Source organism: Ovis canadensis, chromosome 12, assembly GCF_042477335.2.
Source record: "Ovis canadensis isolate MfBH-ARS-UI-01 breed Bighorn chromosome 12, ARS-UI_OviCan_v2, whole genome shotgun sequence".
Classification (NCBI taxonomy): Eukaryota; Metazoa; Chordata; class Mammalia; order Artiodactyla; family Bovidae; genus Ovis; species Ovis canadensis.
The window spans coordinates 61912110-61932424 of NC_091256.1; positions in this window are offsets into that span (position 1 = coordinate 61912110).

The following is a 20315-nucleotide window of genomic DNA, read 5'->3' on the forward strand; positions in this document are numbered from 1 at the left end:
GAGGGCACTGGCCCCCTAGGACATGAGATAGTCACCACCCAAAGGATAGGGGACTGCAGCTCTGTTCTGCAGGTCTCCCTGAGACCTGCCTTGGAGAGCCTTGTGCCTTAGAAGCTGAGCTTCGTGAGGGGTAGGGGGTGAGGGGGTCTTGTGCAGCAGCCAGAGAGGCCAGCCAGAGAGGCCGATACGAGAGCCTGGACACAGGGGTCCAGGAGAGGCTGCTTCCACCAACCACCTGTCCTGGGCTCCCCACACTCCTCCCGTAGCGCATGTGACCCCCACACCCCATTGGGTGGCCACAGGCTCTCTGCCAAGGAGTAGGACACTGATTCAGACCCATGCTGGGAATAAACCTCACGCAAGCTTGCAGGGGGGCCCCCTTCAGGGCCTGCCTGCCAGCAAGATGGTCACCCAGAGAGCAGTGAAGAGAAAACCCAGGCAAGCCTGCAAGACCAGGACCCCTGATGGCCCGGGTAGCCTGTTGAGTGTGCATGGCTGGGGATTCTTGGGCAAAAGGGCCCTCCTGACTTCCTTGGTGCCATAGTGGATAAGAATCCGCATGCCGATGCAGGCGACACAGGTTCAATCCCCCGTCTGGGAAGTTTCCACGTGCCTTGGAGCAACTAAGCCTGTGCCCCACAGCTGTTGATCCTGCGCAGAGCCTGTGCTCCACAATAAGAGAAGCTACTGCAATGAGAAGCCTGTGCACCATGACAAACAGTAGACCCCTGCTCACCACAACTAGAGAAAGCCTGCGCAAAGATTCAGTGTAGCCAAAACTATAAATAAGTAAATAAAAAGGGCCCCAGTCCTTCTGACCAGGGGCCAAGGGGTGCCGGTCACCCTCCCACTCCCGCTCATCCCGCTCCCTCCAGGCTACACTGGCTGTTTGGGGTGCTGACACTGCCAACCCCATATTTCGCCCCCCACCATCATTCACTCAGCCTTGGATTTCAGGACACGTCTGCAGAGCCCTGAGCATTCAGACATGCTCTGGCCCTGTGAGGTGCCTCCTTCAGGCTGCCCATCCACACTTGGGGAGGCCTGCAACACCCACACAGCTCTTTGGGGAGGTCATCACCCAGCTGGCCACATCTCCAGCTGGGCTGCCTTGTCCCCACCTGGCCACCCCGATCATATCCAGCCACCCTGGCTGCAGCTGCTTGCCACGTTCACACCTGGCCACCCCATCCACTCTCCCAGGGTCCCACGGCTGCATATGCTCCAGTCTTCCCTGGTGGACTGTCTGGTGGGGAGGTGGCACTCATGTGCATTTCTCTACTGGGCTTGAAGGTGTCCCCACATGAGGTCTTCTGAAACATGACCATTTTCTCACTTTTTGGGTAGGGTTCTTCTCCTTCCTGTTAAATTGAAGAATTCCTTGTGTTTCCTAGATAACAGTCCCTACAGATGGGCACGGTCATGATCTTCTCCAGTTCTGCCCATTCATTGGTCAGAAATTCTGATATTTGTAACCACACACATCCACTGTTTGCCTGAGGGCTCAGGTGCTTGGGGCAGTATCTGAGGCCCCTTCCCTGTCCCTCCCAGGCCACCAGGCATTCCCGGAGGGCTCTCCAAGTGGCGGAGGAATGCCTGCAATTTAATAGGAAGCAGAGGAATCCTACCCAAAAGTGAGAAAACATGCTCCACGCTCCCCATGCCAGCCCTGCCAACTCACACTGACACACCTTTCCCATCCCTTGCCCCATGTGTCCTTCCTGCCTGGATGTGTGACTGTCACCCTACCATGGTGTGTGACTAACCCCTGTCATGTACCCCAACATCTGGGAGAGCAAGCTCTCCTCTTCCCCTTTTTAAAATGTTTACTCCATTATTCATACCTTTTTCTGTCATAAATTTCAGAGTAAGCTTTTCTAGTTTCTGCAAAACTCCAACTGTAGTTTTGACTAGGATTGAATGGACCGTACAGATTAATTAGGAAGAACTGACATCTGTGCCATGTTGCTCTTGCCCCCGAGAAGGCAAAGGACCCCTTACTGACTCAAATCAGCACTTCAGCCTTCATCTCAGTTTACAGCTCTCTCCATACAGGTTGTCTGTATTTTCACCTAAGTTAATTCCTAGATGCTTTATTTTCTCTCTTGCTGTTATGAATTCTTTTTTCCTAATTTGTTATTGCTGGTATAGAGCAATATTATTGTTTTTTCATTTTAAAAAATTGAGGTGAGATTTACATAACGTAAAATTAACCATTTTAAAGTGTCGGTTGTTCCAGTGGCAGTTAGTACATTCACAATGTTGTGTGACCGCACCCCCACCTCAAATGTTGTCACCACTGCAAGGGCCCCTGAAACGAATTATACAGTGATTTCCTATTCTCCCTACAGCCCCCAGTCTGCTTTCTGTTTCTATGGATTTGCCTTTTCTGGATATTTCTTAAAAATGGGCTCACACATACTCATACATACAATATGTGACTTTTGCGACTTATCTGGCTTCTTTCCTATATTATTGTTTTTTTTATTTTTATAAATTAGACCTAACGTAAAATTTACTTTCTAACCATTTTTAAAGTGCATAGCTCAGTGACGTTAAGCACATTCATATTGTTGTACAACCATCACCACCATCCACCCCAGGACCTTTTCATCTTCCCAAATTAAAACTCTGTCCCTGGGACTTCCCTGATGGCGGAGTGGTATAGAATCTGTCTGCCAGTGCAGGGCACATGGGCTCAATCCCTGGTCTGGGAAGATCCCACATGCTATGGGACAACTTAGCCCATGTGCCACAACTACTAAAATCCTACAGCCTGTACTGTAAGGCACCCTACAGCCTGTGCTCCGCACAAGAGAGAAACCATTGCAATGAAAAACTCATGCACCACAGCTAGAGAGTAGCCCCTGCCCACCGAAACTGGAGAAGCTACTCTGTCCCTATTAAACACTCACTCCGCACCTCCTATTCCAGCCCCTACCACCCATCCTCCTACTTTCAATCTTTGAGTTTCACTCCTCCAGGGACCTCATATAAGTGGAGTCATAATTATTTCTCCTTTTGTGACTGGCTTATCTCACTCAGCCTAATGTCCTAATCTATGCTATGTTCTGTACAGTCAGCAAAAACAAGACCGGGAGCTGATTGTGGCTCAGATCATGAATTCCTTATTGCAAAATTCAGACTTAAATGGAAGAAAGTAGAGAAAACCACTAGACCATTCAAGTATGACCTAAATCAAATCCCTTATGATTATACAGTGGACATGACAAATAGACTCTAAGGTTTAGATCTGATAGCCAGAGTGCTTGAAGAACTATGGACAGAGGTTCATGACATTGTACAGGAGGCAGTGATCAAGACCATCCCTAAGAAAAAGACATGCAAAAAGGCAAAATTGTTGTCTGAGGAGGCCTTAAAAATAGCTAAGAAAAGAAGAGACACTAAAGGCAAAGGAGAAAAGGAAAGATATACCCATCTAGGTGCAGAGTTCCAAGGAAAAGCAAGGAGCAATAAGAAGCCTTCCTCAGTGATCAATGAAAAGAAATAGGGGGAAAAAATAGAATGGGAAAGACTAGAGATCTCTTAAAGAAAATTTGAGATACCAAAGGAACATTTCATGCAAAGATGGGCATGATAAAGGACAGAAATGGTATGGACCTAACAGAAGCAAAAGAGATTAAGAAGGGGTGGCAAGAATACACAGAAGAACTATACAAAAAAGATCTTCATGACCCAGATAACCATGATGGTGTGATCACTCACCTAGAGCCAGACATCCTGTAATGTGAAGTCAAGTGGGCCTTAGGAAGCATCACTACCAACAAAGATAGTGGAGGTGATGGAATTCCAGTTGAGTTATTTCAAATCTCAAAAGATGATGCTGTGAAAGTGCTGCGCTCAATATGCCAGCAAATTTGAAAAACTCAGCAGTGACCGCAGGACTGGATAAAGTCAGTTTTCATTCCAATCCCAAAGAAAGGCAAAGCCAAAGAATGTTCAAACTACTGCACAATTGCACTCATCTCACACACTAGCAAAGTAATGCTCAAAATTCTTCAAACCAAGCTTCAATACATGAACCATGAAATTCCAGATGTTCAAGCTGGATTTAGAAAAGGCAGAGGAACCAGAGATCAAATTGCCAACATCCACTGGATCATCAAAAAAGCAAGAGCATTCCAGAAAAACATCTACTTATGCTTTATTGACTATGCCAAAGCCTTTGACTGTGTGGATCACAACAAACTATGGGAAATACTTAAAGAGATGGGAATAGCAGACCATCTCACCTGCCTCCTGAGAAATCTGTATGGAGGTCAAGAAGCAACAGTTAGAACTGGACATGGAACAACAGACTGGTTCCAAATCGGGAAAGGAGTATGTCAAGGCTGTATATTGTCACCCTGCTTATTTAACTTATATGCAGAGTACATCATTTGAAATCCCTGTCTGGATGAAGCACAGGCTGGAATCAAGAATGCTGGGAGAAATTGCAATAACCTCAGATATGCAGATGTCATCACCCTTATGGCAGAAAGCGAAGAACTAAAGAGCCTCTTGATGAAAGTGAAAGAGGAGGGTGAAAAACTCAACATTCAAAAAACTGAGATCATGACATCCAGTCCCATCACTTCATGTCCAATAGATGGGAAACAATGGAAACAGTGACAGACTTTATCTTTTTGGGCTTCAAAATCACTGCAGATAGTGACTGCAGCCATGAAATTAAAAGATTCTTGCTCCTTGGAAGAAAAACTATGACAACCTAGAGCAACCTAGACAGCATATTAAAAAGCAGAGGCGTTACTTTGCCAACAAAGGTCCGTCTAGTCAAAGCTATGGTTTTTCCAGTGGTCAAGTATGGATATGAGAGTTGGCCTATAAAGAAAACTGAGCACTGAAGAACTGATGCTTTTGAACTGTGGTGTTGGAGAAGGCTCTTGAGAGCTCCTTGGACAGCAAGGAGATCCAAACGGTCCATCCTAAAGGAGATCAGTTCTGAATATTCATTGGAAGGACTGATGCTGAAAGCTGAACTCTAATATTTTGGCTGCTTGATTGGGAAGAATGGACTAATTGGAAAAGACCCTGATGCAGGGAAAGATTGAAGGCAGGAGGAGAAGGGGATGACAGAGGACGAGATGGTTGGATGGCATCACCGACTTGATGGACATGAGTTTAAGCAAGCTGCAAGAGGTGGTAATGGACAGGGAAGCTTGGTGTGCTGCAATCCATGGGGTCTGAAAGAGTCGGACTCGACTGAGCAACTGAACTGAACTGAACTGAATGTCCTAGCCAATACTATTGATTTTTATTCATTGGTCTTTTACTCAGCAATTGTATTGGACTCTTATTCTAAGGTTTTCCATCTATTCTACTGGCTTTTTTAGATAGATGATTGTACCTTTGCAAATTGTATTGATTTTTACCTCCTTTCATAATCATACACATCATCTACTTTTCTTTCTTTATTATGTTGGCTATGATCTCCAGTCCTATGTTGGGCAACATCCATGATATGGGAGCACTCTTGGTACCATCCAGATCTTAAAGAGAATGCACTGGAAGTTTCTCCAGTTAATGGAAAGTTTGCTCTGAGGTTTTCATGTGTGCAATATGTCGTGTTACTGAACTTCATTTTTAATGTTAGTTTATTAAAAGGTGTTTTAAAAGTTACAAATCGGTTTTGAAATTTATGTAAAACTTTTCCTGAATCAGTTAAGATAACCACATTTTCTTTTTTATTCTATCTAACTATCTTTGCTTTCCTGTTACAAAGCCCAATTTTTAACAAGTTTTGTTTAGTCAGTTATTTTGTTTCTGGTTATCTGGGTAATTCTGTGCTGGCTCTTCACTGCTGCATGGGCTTTCTCTAGTTGCAGCGAGCGGAGCCCACTCTAGTTGCGATGTGCCGGCTTCTCACTGCAGTGGCTTCTCTTGCTGCAGAGCACGGACACTAGGGCATGTGGGCTTCAGTAGTTGTGGCTTGTGGCTCAGTAGTTGCCGCTCCCAGGCTCTAGAGCACAGGCTCAATAACTGTGGCACATGGGCTTAGTTGCTCCACGGCATGTGAAATCCTCCTGGACCAGGAACTGAATCTGTGTCTCCTGCATTGGCAAGTGGATTCTTTACCACTGAGCCATCAGGGAAACCCTACAATGCCCATTGAACATGATGTATTATTTTTAATACACTTGAATTGCATTGGTTACCGAGAAGATCTGGATGATAAGAGGCAAACTGTAGATGCCGGGACACACAGCAGGGCCCACCTTCCCAGGGTGCTGTTTGATCTTCTTTAGCCCTGACCTTTCAGCCTTTGCTCATCTATGAGAAGGTGTGCAAGGGAGAGGAATCAGGAATGGCCCAAGACACAGCACAATGAATATCAAACTTCCTAACATAAGGAAGGGAGAAGGCAATGACACCCCACTCCAGTACTCTTGCCTGAAATATCCCATGGATGGAGGAGCCTGGTGGGCTGCAGTCCATGGGGTCGCTAAGAATCGGACATGACTGAGTAACTTCACTTTCGCTTTTCACTTTCACACATTGGAGAAGGAAATGGCAACCCACTCCAGTGTTCTTGCCTGGAGAATCCCAGGGATGGGGGAGCCTAGTGGGCTACCGTCTACGGGGTCACACAGAGTCGGACACGACTGAAGTGACTTAGCAGCAGCAGCAGCAGCAGCAACATAAGAAAGATTGCCTGACTCCCCATGTTCTGTGCTGGGCATCAGGATCCAGCAGTGGACATGGTGGGTAGGTTTCTTCCCTGACACCCAGGGGCCTAATAAAGTCCCTTTGAAACTGGAGGGACTATGGTGGAGAGTCCTCAAAGGGACTCAGGAGTTAGGCTGTTGTAGGATGTGAATTCCACTGGCATTTAAGATGCTTATGCAGTTCTTAGACAGTTAATCTGGGCAGAGAGTAGAAAAAACATTTTAGAAAATAAGTCATCCTATGCAGGGAACAGGGAACACAGCTCATCTTTTTCAAGGGAGAACAGATCAGTAAAAGAGCTTACTGTCTGACATATAAGGTGTCTGAGGGACTTTCCTGGTGGTCCAGTGCTTAGGGCTTCACTCCTCCTCTGCAGGGGGCATGGGTTCAATCCCTGATCCGGAAACTAAGATCCTGACCACTGTGAGGCTTGGCTGAAAAAAAATAAAGATATTTGAAGAACTGATACACTGAAATCCTCTAGCCCTGAGGTAACATCTTTTCACAAGGGAAGTACCCCTAGGAAGCTGCGCTTGGACAAGTATCTAGCACCAAGATTCAGAGAAACACAAGAAAAAGCATCTGAAAGTAAGGTGTGTTCAGACTCGTAACGTTGCTGGGGGTGCCAGGGCACCATGGAAAAAAACCAAGGAATGCAGCTGTGGGACCTCGGGGTGTGTGCTTGCCCCTGTCACCCAGTTTAGGGCAACTTACGTCGGGAGGGGGCCAGTGCCGAAGCATGGAGATCTGCGGGGAAACCACACACGTACGGGAGTCAGCAAAGGATGAGACACCCCCACCTGACAGGAGTGACAAGTTAAGGCAGCAAACAAAGGCCAGGAGGTGCCACACTGTCTGGGAGCAAGTCTGAGGATGGAGTGACCAGCAGGTCCAGGCCAGGGAGGGTGGGAACCATGGCCATGGCCCCTGACAGCCTAGGGGTCAGAGGTGTAGTGTGTTCCCTGGAGAAGGCACTGGGTCAGGGGCAAGAATCTGACCCCAGCCAGGGGGCTCCAGCCCTGCCCTGGCACCAGGGCTGAAGTTGGAGTCTCCACATGGTGACAGGCTCCCCACACCCAACTGTCCATCCTGTGCCTCTGGGACCATTCTCTCTGCTTGCAGGGATGTCTCAGATGCCCAGAGTAGAAAAGGGCAGCACCAACTGTGAGGCCCTTTCAGCTCTTGGGGACATAGGGGAGGCAGCTTCCCGTGTGCTCCAGTGTGTGTGGTGGCAGGGCACTGACTGGTGGCTGGCAGGACCTCCTTGGAACGTGTGCACATGTGTGCATGCGTGTGTGCACATGTGTGTGCCTGTGCGTGCACCACCACACACACCATGGGGAGTGACTGAGGACCAGGTCTAGCCCTGGTTTGTGACCACCGAGGACAGTCCAGCTCCCTGCTGGTAAAGTGTGTCTGGAGAGGCGTGCCCAGATCCAGGCTGCCAGAAGTTTGGGGGGGCCTGGGCTCTGCCCAGGGTCGGATCCCTCAGAATCCAAAGGCTGAGCATTCCCCAGGCCCAGTTCAGCCGGTGCGCACCCCTTCCACCAGCACCAGCCCTCCTCAAGTCCCGGGCCAGGCAGGGTGCCTGCAAGGCTGCAGAGCAGTGGTGACCCTAGAGGTGGAGAAGGCCTTTCCCACGGGCCATGAGCTGAGCTTCTACAGCCTCCCTGGGATGAGGGGCATTTGATGATGCAGCCTTGGCTCATCAGGGTTTCCTTCTGGGTGAGATGTGTCCTCTAGGAGCCCATTGGCTAGAATCCAAAACCACCGCCAGCTCTATCTGATGCACGGCAAGGCGCCCGGGCCCCCGGCCTGGGTAGACTCTAGGCAGCATAGCAGCCGGGCGGCCAGGGCCCTGGGGATGCAGGACGCAGTGAAGGCCGTGGAAGCCAAGAAGGGAACCAGCTGCTCCCAGCACTTCACTGCCTTCAGAAATGGGCACAACATGCATGGTTCTCCAGGAAATGCCTCGGGGCCAAGTGGCCTGGCCCTGGGAGGGAGAGCTCTTAAAAGTGGTCAGCAATTCCCATGTTTAACAAAGGGGCCCTTCACAGTGAGTGGGCAGTGAAGTGACCACGGGGCACCCAGGGGTTGCCACTCAGCAGACAGAGCAGAGGTACTGCACTGCCGGCAGGAGCTCACCGGACAGCACATGGCCGGGTTGTCCCTGGTGATGAAGCGGTACTCACAGGGGAGATGCCTGGGACTGTGAGGAGGAACCGCCAGCAGCCCAGCCCCCACATGATCCTACTGACATCTCCACGCATTTCCTTACAAATGTTTTTCTATGCACTGATGTAAATCTAAGCAAATAAATCCTGGGTTAAAACCCAACTTCGCTCATTCCATCCCAGGCCATGCTCCATCTTCTTACTTGGTGTTATGACACATCCCTGATGGGACATGGTAGCTATCATACCAAAGCAGGCACGCCGTGGTCTTCCCTGCACGTCGCGGGTATTGTGTGCTTCACAAACCAAAGGTGTGTGCCAACCCTGCAGTGTCGAATAACTGTTAGCAGATTTTAGCAATAAAGTACTTTAAAATCAAGGTGTGCACATTGGGTTTTAGACATAATGCTATTGCACACTTAATAAACTACAGTGCAGTGTAAATATAACTTACATGCGCTGGGAAAGCAAATGCATGACTCGTTTGTTGTGATATTCTCTGTGTCAGGGAGTCTGGAACGGAACACGCAGGGTCTCCGAAGTCTGCCTGTATTATGTGTGCATAACAAGTTGGTTCCTGGGTGTCGGGTGAGCACCTCACCTCCTTTTCTGGTCAGAATTCCAGGGATGAGCTCGGAGCCGGCGCCCTGGCAGGTGACTGCCCCACTGGTGTCCCCAGCTTCTGTCCACTTTACAGATGAGCCACACGGAGGCCTCTTGGTTCCTCCCAGGTATGGTTAGCATGGGCAGAGCACTGGCCCCCAGGCTCTGCGGGCTAGCCGCATCCTGGACCCCACGGAGGGGTGGACACCCTAGCCCCTTTGGTGTTGCTCCCGAGGGGTACTAGAACCACCTCCAGGCCAGTGCCCCCGGGTGGGGGCTGCTCCCAGAAAGAACTGTGGGGCCCACCGGGCCTGCGCCCTCCCACTGCCCTCTTGCAAGACGTGCTTACCAGCCACAGCATATGCGTTTGCACCCCAGGTGCCAAGGGGCTCTGCCAAGGTCTGCGACCGGTGGTGCGTCTTGTTTCTGCCTGGGACCCTGGGGCTCTCTGGGCCCTTGACTGGGACCAGGCTCATCACTCCCTGAATGGCTCAGCTCTCCCTGACCCAGAGTGTGGGTCAGGCTCTGCAGTGTGACCCCTCTGTGCATCTGAGTGCAGACCAGTGCCCAGAGGGCAGAGGGGAACAGGGTCTGCCTGGTGGCACCTGCATCTGTCCAGGAGATTCCTGGGGACTTGAGAGGACAGAGGCCAGAATGGAGACACAACCCCTGCCTAGCTTCTTGCTCCAGGGCCTGGGCAGGAGGCATGCTGGCTGAAATCCAGGAGGAAGCCAGCTCTGGGTCTGTCCCTACCCAGTCCCTTTGCCACTGTGGTCGGCAGAGACAGGGGTCAGCTGCAGCCCTGAGGCAGCCCTTTCCTGGTGTTTGAGTGCCTGGTTGAGGTCCCTGCAGGACACGCTGCAACCACCATGGCCCCACCACGGCCCCTCCACAGTGAGTAAGACCTGGGGCACTGCCATCAGGAGGGCCTGCAGGTCCCACTGCTGTATCTAACTCCAGGGCAAGGGTGCCATGCTGCCCCCAGGGCAGGTGAACACTGACTGAGGCACTGGCAGGCTGGAAGCTCCGTTGCCCTCGGGCATCTCTCCAGGCCTCCGCCCCCACAGGGTACAGGCACTCCCAGGCTTGCTATCTCGGCATCAGTACATGGAGGTTAGGCACCAGGACATATCCTGTGCCTCTGCACCAGGACGGATGTCCAAAGCCCCTCAAGCGTGGCTGGCCTCCTGCTAACTGGGCCGTCGTCGCCATGCAGCCCAAAAGCCCCAAGGTGCAGCCAGCTCCCCTCCCAAGGCCCATGTTGACAGCCCTTCCTGGACAGTCAGCCACGGCGGTTTGCTCTGCTGCCTCCCCGGCTGTGAGAACCTTCCGTGGCCTTCGTCCTGGTGAGCCCTTAATTGCCAAATAAATATTTGCCCAGGGTGGGGCTTCGTGCTCAGGGTTAAGTATTAAATGGGCTGAAAGCCGGAGGACCCCACAGCCATCCTCGAAGACCCGGGTGGAATGGGGATGCTGGCCCGGCTGTGTTCCCGTTCACCGTCCAGACGGGAGGCAGAGCTGACCCCAGCCCAGAGCAAAGGCCAGCCCAGGGACCAAGGAGGACCAAGGCAGCAGAAATCCTGAGAACGCGAGGTGCACAGGGGTGGGGAGGGCACTGTCTGCCTCAGAGGTCCTCCAGAACGTGGCCTGTCCTGAGCAACAGGGGACGAGGCAGGAAAAGGCACGTCCAGGCCGACTGAGTCAGTCATGTGCTGCTAGGTATGAGACAACCCCAACACGGTGCCTGAAAACAGCAGGAGGCCTCAGAGCAACTGATGCGGCATGAGGCTGCCCACAGGGGTGGCCACAGCCACCTGGTGACCAGCCCTGGGCGTGCCACCTCTCCCTTCCTCACTTGTGTCCATGGAGAAGTAAACTGGAGGGGAGGGCACTGGTCAGGATCAGCACTTCTGGTTTGTTTCCTGGAAGCCGCTCATCCCATTGGCGGGCATTTGTTTGCTTTTGCTGATGGACTGGCAGTTGGTTGGTTAAGTAAGACTGTAAAGTGAGAGGAGTTTTGAAAAGATGCGCATTTGTTGTCAACCTAACTCCTATGAATGCCAGGCCAGGCGCACCTGTTCCCACATGGGGGTTCCTGCCACTGCTGTTCCACAGCTTCTTGTGCACAGAATCATGGGGACATGTTCATCATTAGGCTTCCCAACCTAGTTTTCACGGGTATATGTGTGCACTCATCCTGTGTGTTTGTCCCTGTTTGCAGCCTCTCTGACGCAGCCTCAAGTCCCCACGGTGAGTCAGAGTCTGGGCTGATTTTGTGCCAGGTTGGCTGGGCCACCGGGAGCCCAGGGACATGGCCAGATCCTGTCCCAGGCAATTTCTCATGAGATTAGCATTTAAATTGGTGGACAGAGGAAAGGAGATGTCCCTCCCGTGAGAGTGGGCCTTGTCCAATCTGTGGAGGGCCTGAATGGAAGAAGGCCAGCCCTCCCCACTAAGGGCAGGGTGGCAGGGGGGCTGTTCCTGCCTCTAGACAGGAGTGACCCGTCCTCTCTAGGCCTTCAGTGGGCTGACTGCACTTCCCGAGGGTCTTGGCCTACATGACTGCCAAGTCCTCATAATGAATCTCTGTCTGTCCATGTACCTCCTGCTGGTCTGTGTTTCTGGAGACCCTGACTCTTACGTCCTGGTGGATGGGTGTCTGTGGCCACACAGGGCTCAGCTGGTAGGGGGAGGTCTGGTCTTGGGTCAATGAGGATGTGAGCCACTGCAGGCCCCAGCGTCCAGGCCCAGGATCTGGCCAGGACCCTCCCGCGAGTGAGAGCGAGGGACTGTGTGATCCATGGGGAAGGGGGTCTGAGACAAGGGGCAGGAGTACAGCTGCAGTGAAGGAGCAGCACCTGAAGGCCTGAGCAGGACACAGAGGACCAGTGCAGGGCCTTGCGTGGGCAGCAGGGCCTTACGTGGGCAGCAGGCCCAATGCCTCGAGTTGGCTAGGGCTACCCCTAGTGCGTCTCAGGGTTTTGGACACCCCAGACAGCCATGGTGGGGAGTTCTGGGCACCAGGTACGGGGAGGCACTGGGGTCACAGATTGAGGCAGGGTCACTTTCTCCTCCCCAGGGAAGAGGGCCTCAGTGCCAGTCCTGGAGCATCAACACATCAATTTCTGCGTCTTGGGGAAGGGTCCAGACCCAGGTCTGCCCCTCTCCACTGTCAGAGGGCCTTGGACAGTGGAGGCGTGGGCTGCAGGCTCCGTCCAGACCATTGCCCGCTGGACAAGGGCGCCATCTACAGGCCTATTCAGGGACACGCTATCCCTGGGGCTCCAACCCAGTGTGGTCGGGCAGGAGGTTTAAGGACAAGCAGGAGACCCGCTTCCCTGTTGGGTTGGTGTCTGGAGCTCTGAGAAGCTTCCAGCAAAGGTCAAATGTATTCTTGGGCTTTCAACCATGAGTGGGGAGCATCCAGAGCCCAGAGGTCAGCCTGGCAGGCATGGGGTCCATGAGGCTGGCACCCTCCAGGTGCTGTCCCCACCCAGCCCTTCACCAGGTCATCGGTGACCGCACAGTCTGGTCTGCGTGCAGTGAGGACCCCAAAGGCAAGCTCAGGATGGAGCCTGTGCTTCCTGCACCTGGCCCAGCAGGCTTCCTGCTGGTCTTCAGAGGACAGCTCCACCCACCAGTCTGCACAGATACTTGCACACAAAGCCCACAACCCAGGGAAGTGGACCAGGTTGGGGAGGGCCAGGTAGGGGTGGAGGGTTGTAAACAGCAATTAAGTCCTCCTTCTAATTGCAGGCGATTAATTAGCTGATGATTGAGCCTCCCCTAGCGTAGGGGCTGTTTGGAAAGAGCTTAGGACCTTCACCTGCTCCTCCATGGGCTGCAAAGGTGCAGGAGGGTGGGGTGGGTGGGAAAGGGGGACAGTCTCAAGGGCTGCACAGAGGCGGGGTAGGGGTGAGAAGGGGGAGGACAGGCCCAAGGGGCTCTGGGGGTTGGATCCTGGGGGCCATTAGGCACTGGGCTGGGGGTCCTGAGTCTGCCTATGCCTGCTCAGGTTCCAAGTACCTGCAGAAAACATTCTCTTAATGGGGAGGAGGAGGGGAGAGCAGCCCCCAGGGGAATCCAGAGCAGAGCGGATAATTGCTGTTCCCACATCCAAGAACGGGAAACAGCGGGAGGAGGCGAGCCTGGGCAGGCCTGCTCCTTGGGTGCCCAGGGACCTGCCTTCCTGGGCTGACGCAACAGAAAGGCCCCACAGGCACTCTGGGAGCCCGGGGGGTGGGGATGTGGGCTGTTTGTGCCTCAGGTTCCTCTGGGCAACCCTGGCCCAGCCTGAGGGCCCTCCCTCTCTGCAGCAGCAGGATGAGTGGAGGGGCTGGGAGTCCTTTGTCTGAGCAGCCATCTCTCAGGAAAAGCGAAGCACGAGAAAGGCCACTGGGTTTCAGGAGACAGAAACAAAAACCCTGGGATGGTCAAGGCCAGACGCAGGCAGATAATGAGGCCACCCCATTCCCCGCCAGGAACTTCTTCCCCAAACTGCAGCATTGCTGGCTGCCTGCTTCATTGTCATCTTGTCTCACATGTGATCCTGGGAGCACTCTGTCATCAGGCACAGGGCAGTCCCCACAAGGAACCTTCCAGCCGCCCTCCCCCCCCCACCCGCTGTTGTCTATTCTCTTCCATAATTCTGTCATTTCGGGGGTTACGTGAGCCTTTGAGACTAGCTTTTCTTCGCCTGCAGCTCCCCCGTGCGGCAGCCCCATAGCTGGCTGGGCTGCTGTCCCACCTGGGACACCTGGGTGGTTGCCAGGTTTGGCTTTTACAGACAAAGCTGCTGTGAACAGTCTGTACAGTTTTTTTTATGTAGACATCAGTCTTCGTTTATCTGGGATAAATGCCCAGGAGTGCCATTGCCGGTTGCCGCGGTAATGTTCGGTTGATGAGAAATTGTCAGTCAGTCTTTCAGGGCCTGCCCCTTTACACGTTCCCAGCACTGCAAGAGTGATCCAGGTCTCTGGAGCCTTGACAGCATCAGTGTTGTCACTATGTTTAATCTTAGCCATTCTGATGGGTGAGTGGTGGTAGCTTCTGTTGTTTTAGCTTGCATTTCTCTGATGGCAAATGGTGCTGAGCATCTTCACAAGTACTTTTCTGCCATCTATACTCCTTTTCAGTGAAATGTCTCTTACCCACCTTCTAATATTTTAAACTATTTGCAAATGTAATATATTCTATTTCCTTCTCTCTCTCTCCTATTCTTTCTTTGGCTGTGCAGCACGGCTTGTGGGATCTTAGTTCCTTGACCAGAGCTTGAACTCGGGCCCCAGCAGTGAAAGCGCTGAGTCCTAACTACTGGACTGCCAGGGAATTCTTGACATTCTATTTCCTTTTCATCTGAATTAACAAAATCCTCCCAATTAAATAATCGACAGATACCTATTTTAATTAAATTTATATGTAGATTATTCCAAAAACTCTCTTAAACTTTCAACACTTAACGTAAGTTTAGTAGGATTGTAGGATTTCATCTTAAAGAAACAAATGTAAATAATTTCCTCTCTTGAAGGATGCTGCTGCTGCTACTAAGTCACTTCAGTCATGTCCAACTCTGTATGACCCCATAGATGGCAGCCTACGAGGCTCCCCCATCCCTGGGATTCTCCAGGCAAGAACACTGGAGTGAGTTGCCATTTCCTTCTCCAATGCATGAAAGTGAAAAGTGAAAGTGAAGACGTTCAGTCGTGTCCGACTCTTAGCAACCCCGTGGACTGCAGCCTACCAGGCTCCTCTGCCCATGGGATTTTCCAGGCAAGAGTACTAGAGTGGGGTGCCATTGCCTTCTCCACTTGAAGGATGATTCAGTCGCAAAGCTGACCGTCTGAACAGGAAAAGATTTTTGCATGGCAAACACAAAATGTTCACTGATTTCCCTTCAACACAAATAAATAACAGTGCCTGAGTCTTTGCGTCTTGTAGCCGTCCCTACACGGAATGAAAACCCCCCAGTGGGGAGGTGTTCACTCACGGGAAGTCTGCTCTCAGCCCAGGCAATAACCTTGACCCCAGAGATTTCTAGGGGATGCTGGCTAGATCCATCACTGACCCTGGCATCCCACATTGCTCCCTGTGGTCTTCATGGAGCCTCCCCCACATGACTGCTGTAGGGGATTTCATATTTTTGTGGCCCTTAAGAGAGTAAACATATTTTTCCACTTTATCCTGGAAATTATCCTTCAACCTGATGGGCTCCTCAGAGATGTCCTTGTATTCCCCACCAGCCTAACAGGACCGGGACCATGCAGTTCAGGGGCTCCTCAGAAAGTCCAAGAACATCTTTCTCAGGGTTGTCTGGGCCACATGGGACCACCGCCCGCAGACACCCACCTGACTTGTTCAGGATGTGCCCCCACCCCCAGCACCACTGCCCAGGCCTTGCTGGGCCCCTCTTGCCCTGGGAGGGGGCCAGGTGAGCCCCTGCCTGCCTGCCTTCTGGAGCAGGGAGTGGCACTCCATGCCCCTGATGGTGTGGTGCTGGACACAGCTGCCAGGAGACAGGCCTGTGTGGGGGCCGCCGGGGGTGCGTCCAGCACGGTGCTACACAGAGCAAACATCTGACCACTGACACGAGGCTGACCCCAAAAGTCAGCATAACTTTCACGTGTATTGTTGAAGGAGGGGGGTGACAAGGGGGACCACAACACACATTCAGGGTGCTGTTTTCCCTAAGGAATAGGAATTGGGAGTTTGGAAGGAAAAGGTGTAATCAAGATTAAAAACAAAAATAGAGACAGGCTTCCGCTCCTGGCCAGAGGGCGTCACAGGGACCAATCACCTCTCCCCCAACCAGCTAAAACTCAGACAAGATTCAGATGACTGCCCTCGAGGCACTGGACATCAGGCAACCAAGGACAGTGACTCCCAGGTGCAGGGCCCAGGGCCCTCAGAGTCAGGAGATGGAGCTGATGGTTCAGAGGACCCAGTATGGCTGGAGTGCCCAGACCTCCTCACAAAGCTAAAAAAAGGTCCAAGAGGGTCAAACTGTTTCCAGTCAACTTTTGTGCATCCCAAGATAGAGCTCAGGAGTACTGATCGAATACAAAATTGTCCAACACCAAGGTCAAATTCACATCTAGCAACCAGCCAAAGACTGCCAAAGCATGCTCAAAAGAAAATAGATAACTTCACTCAAGAAGTTGAATTCATAGTTAAAAACCTTCTCATAAAGAGAAATCCAGGCCTAGATGGGTTCACTGGTAAAAATTCTACCAAGTGTTTAAGGAAGAGTCAAGAGCAATTCTCTGCTTCCTGCTCTGGAAAACTGAAGAGCAGGGCAAACCTTCTAACCCTCTGTACATCCAATGTGACCCTGATGACAAACAAAGGCCTTACAGGAAAACCACATCCCTTGCAACACAGATGCAAACATCTTAGCCAACTCATTCTTAGAGAATTTTAGCAAACTGACACAGCAATATATAAAAAGGGTAACATATGATCAGATGGGCTTTTCCTCAGGAATATAAGGTTAGTTTAACACTGAAAGTGAAAGTCATTCAGTTGTGTCTGACTCTTTGCGACCCCATGGACTATATAGTCCATGGAATTCTCCAGGCCAGAATGCTGGAGTCACTGTTCCCTTCTGCAGGGGATCTTCCCAACCCAAGGATCAAACCCAGGTTTCCTGCATTTCAGGCAGATTCTTTACCAGCTGAACCATCAGGGAAGCCCTGATGTTTAATGTTAGAGAATGTAATTCACCACACAGACTTTTCTCAATAGTTATTTTTTTAAAAAAAGCATTCGACAAAACCCAACATCCATTCCTGGTTTAAAACAAAGCAAACAAGCAAACAAAAAAACAACAAGTAGAAGTGAGATGGGGGTTCCCTGTGGGCCATGAGTATGAAGGACAGATGAAACTTCCAGGCAGAGGTGTCGAGGAGGCATCTCGTCACAGGAGACTTCAAGAAACTCCTAAACATTGAGATCTGCTCTCCCTTTATCACTGGTTTTTACAGAATTGTCCTATTTTTCTACATTTTTCCCACCGGTGATTTTTGAATGCTTTTGTCAAACTGTGAAAGTGAAATCCTCTTAGTGTCTTAACAGGGATTCAGTGGATTTACAGATTTATTAATAAATAGATTAAAGAGAAAACTGCTACACAGAAAAAGTTGTAGATAATTTTATTGTTAATTTCAGAAACTTTATGGAAAAAAATGCAAATCCTAGGCTTTCAATAGATCCCATGAAAAGACTCCTCAGACCCCTTTGCCTTGCTATGTCCACCAGCCTGGAGACCTTTACCCAGTCTGAACCAAGCCTCCTTCCCACTGAAGGCCCAGATTGACCCAGACCCCAGCCTCCTGATAGGGACTCCGCAGAGACTCAGTTGAGAATATACTTGCTTTGGTTCATTGCAGGCTTCTTTGGCAGCATTTTCAGGGAGCCCGCATTTGACCTAAGAATCACTAGAGTGAAAAGACCACCCTCTGATACTAGATGATTTGTTATTAAGGGACAGCCTGATGTTAGGGGCACATGGGGCTGAAGCAGGCAGGCTCAGGGATAAGTAACAAGTTCCTGGAAGAACGCTGTTTCCACTGGAGTTCAGAAAACCACCGAGAAAGCGGAAATTGATGAAATGGAAGGGAGCAGTGATTCTGTGGCAGGCAGGGCAGCTGCAGGGCCACAGAGCAGCCACAGGCGGCAGAGACCCTGCCGTGCCACGCCACGATGTTTCTCAGACGTCCCAGTAACACCAGGCCCGGTTCCTCCTGACTGCATGGGCACACGGAGCTGTCACATTCCCAGGCACGATTTCATCCTGAGAGACTTTACCATCACCACCAAGAGTCGCATCATCCTGAAAACCTGTAGTCAGTGACTCCCCAGCTCTGCTGTATGGCAACGAGGTGCCATGAGGTCATGCTTGGAGCCTACATCAGCTCCTGCCTCGGAGGCCCCCCGAGGGCCGTCCTGAGAGGGAGCGCCCGGCTCTAACTAAAGAAACTCAGTGACCACTGTCCTCTGGAAGAGAAGACACAAATGTGACTTGGCCTCCAGTCCTCAGTACTCTTCCTAGGAGAGCAGTAGCCTCACACCACAAAATAGAGATTCTGTTGACATTCCACTCTGGACATTCAAACTTTGGATGAGTGTCCTGAGGTGGCACCCCACGGGGAAGAGACCCCACAGGGAAGAGAACCCACGGGATTCGGGCTAGATGGCCAGTTGGGGCAGAAGCCAGCTGAGGGTGGGGATGGTGTCAGCCTTGGAGGCTGGGAGCCCAGGGTAAGGTGTGGGCTTATGCTAGCTGTCCTGCAGCACCCCCCACACCTGTAGATCCTGACCCTAACCTGCACCCCACTCTCACTAGACACTCCCAGGGACGCCCACAGGGGCCCCATCCTTTCATCGGCACACCTGTGATCCCATGCGCTGAGAAGTAAGGACTGCAGGACATATACACAGGCAGAGCCTGAGATCACACAGGCAGACATTCCTCCAGTGTCATCCTGTCAGAACCAACCAGTCCGGGATGCCAACCATCCTGTCACCTAGACCCCATGGTCTTAGGGACAGACTGGGGAGCATTCCCAGCGCCTGGGAGGTACCACAAGGCCAGAGTGGAGCTTTCGTGGAAAGAGTAACCAGTTGGACCAGCTTCACCAGTTCAGAGAAACCAGAAATCTATCCCATCCACCCCTATTCATATCGAATAAGGAAGTTCGAGAGAGACCTGAAAAGCCCATGTTTTATGTGTCCCTGTGGACTGCAGTCTTCGGCATGGGAGCCCGTCTTGGTCCAGGCCTCTTAATTCAGACCCACCGGCCCAGACACTCCTCTTCAAGTAGCCGCCTCTGAGGAAGCTCGGCCCCCAGCCAACAGCCCAGGAAGCACGGAAAGGCGATGGTTGATCGTCCTCTCTTTTCTCCAAGCTCCTCTGCACAGCCTTCCCTAGGGACAGCCTTATGCAGACCAGGTCCAGGGAGCCCCACGTTCCCCGACCCACAGGCTCTGCCTGAAACCCTGAAAGTGACAAAGCTGGCGCAGGGGTGGAGTGGGGGGCGGAGCAGGGCAGCCCAGGAACAGCTGCCTTCCTGGGAAATCGTGCACAGAGGACACAACCCCCACACAGGCCTTTTCCAGGCCCCGCCGTCCACCATGCCTGAGCGCGGGGAGCAGCCCCGAGGTCGAGTCCAGAAACGCTGTGGGGACCCTGTTCGCAGTCTGGCGTCACTCTCCGGGACACATCTGTGTAACCCCATGCTGTCTCAGGAATCGCTACCCTGGTGGACACCAATGAGCAGCCTCGCTGAGCATCCGCAGAGGGGTTTCGGGCCCCCAACTCCAGGAGCCAGATGCTCTGGCACCGACAGCCTGGCTTCCCCGTCTCCTGGCAATGCCAGAGACAGCTGCATGCGAGAGATCCTGGGCAGCGTGGGCCTCCCCTTGCTTCCGCTACTCTGTCAGGGCCCTGAAGATATTAGAAGACATGGCAAGAATACACATAACTATACAAAAAAGATCTTCATGACCCAGATAACCATGATGGTATGATAACTTACCTAGAGCCAGACATCCTGGAATGTGAAGTCAAGTGAGCCTTAGAAAGCATCACTACCAACAAAGATGGTGGAGGTGGAGGAATTCCAGTTGAGCTATTTCAAATCCTAAAAGATGATACTGTGAAAGTGCTGCACTCAATATGCCAGCAAATGTGGAAAACTCAGCAGTGGCCACAGGACTGGAAAAGGTCAGTTTTCATTCCAATCCCAAAGAAAGGCAAAGCCAAAGAATGCTCAAACTACTGCACAACTGCATGCATCTCACACGCCAGCAAAGTAATGCTCAAAATTCTCCAAGTCAGGCTTTAACAGTATATGA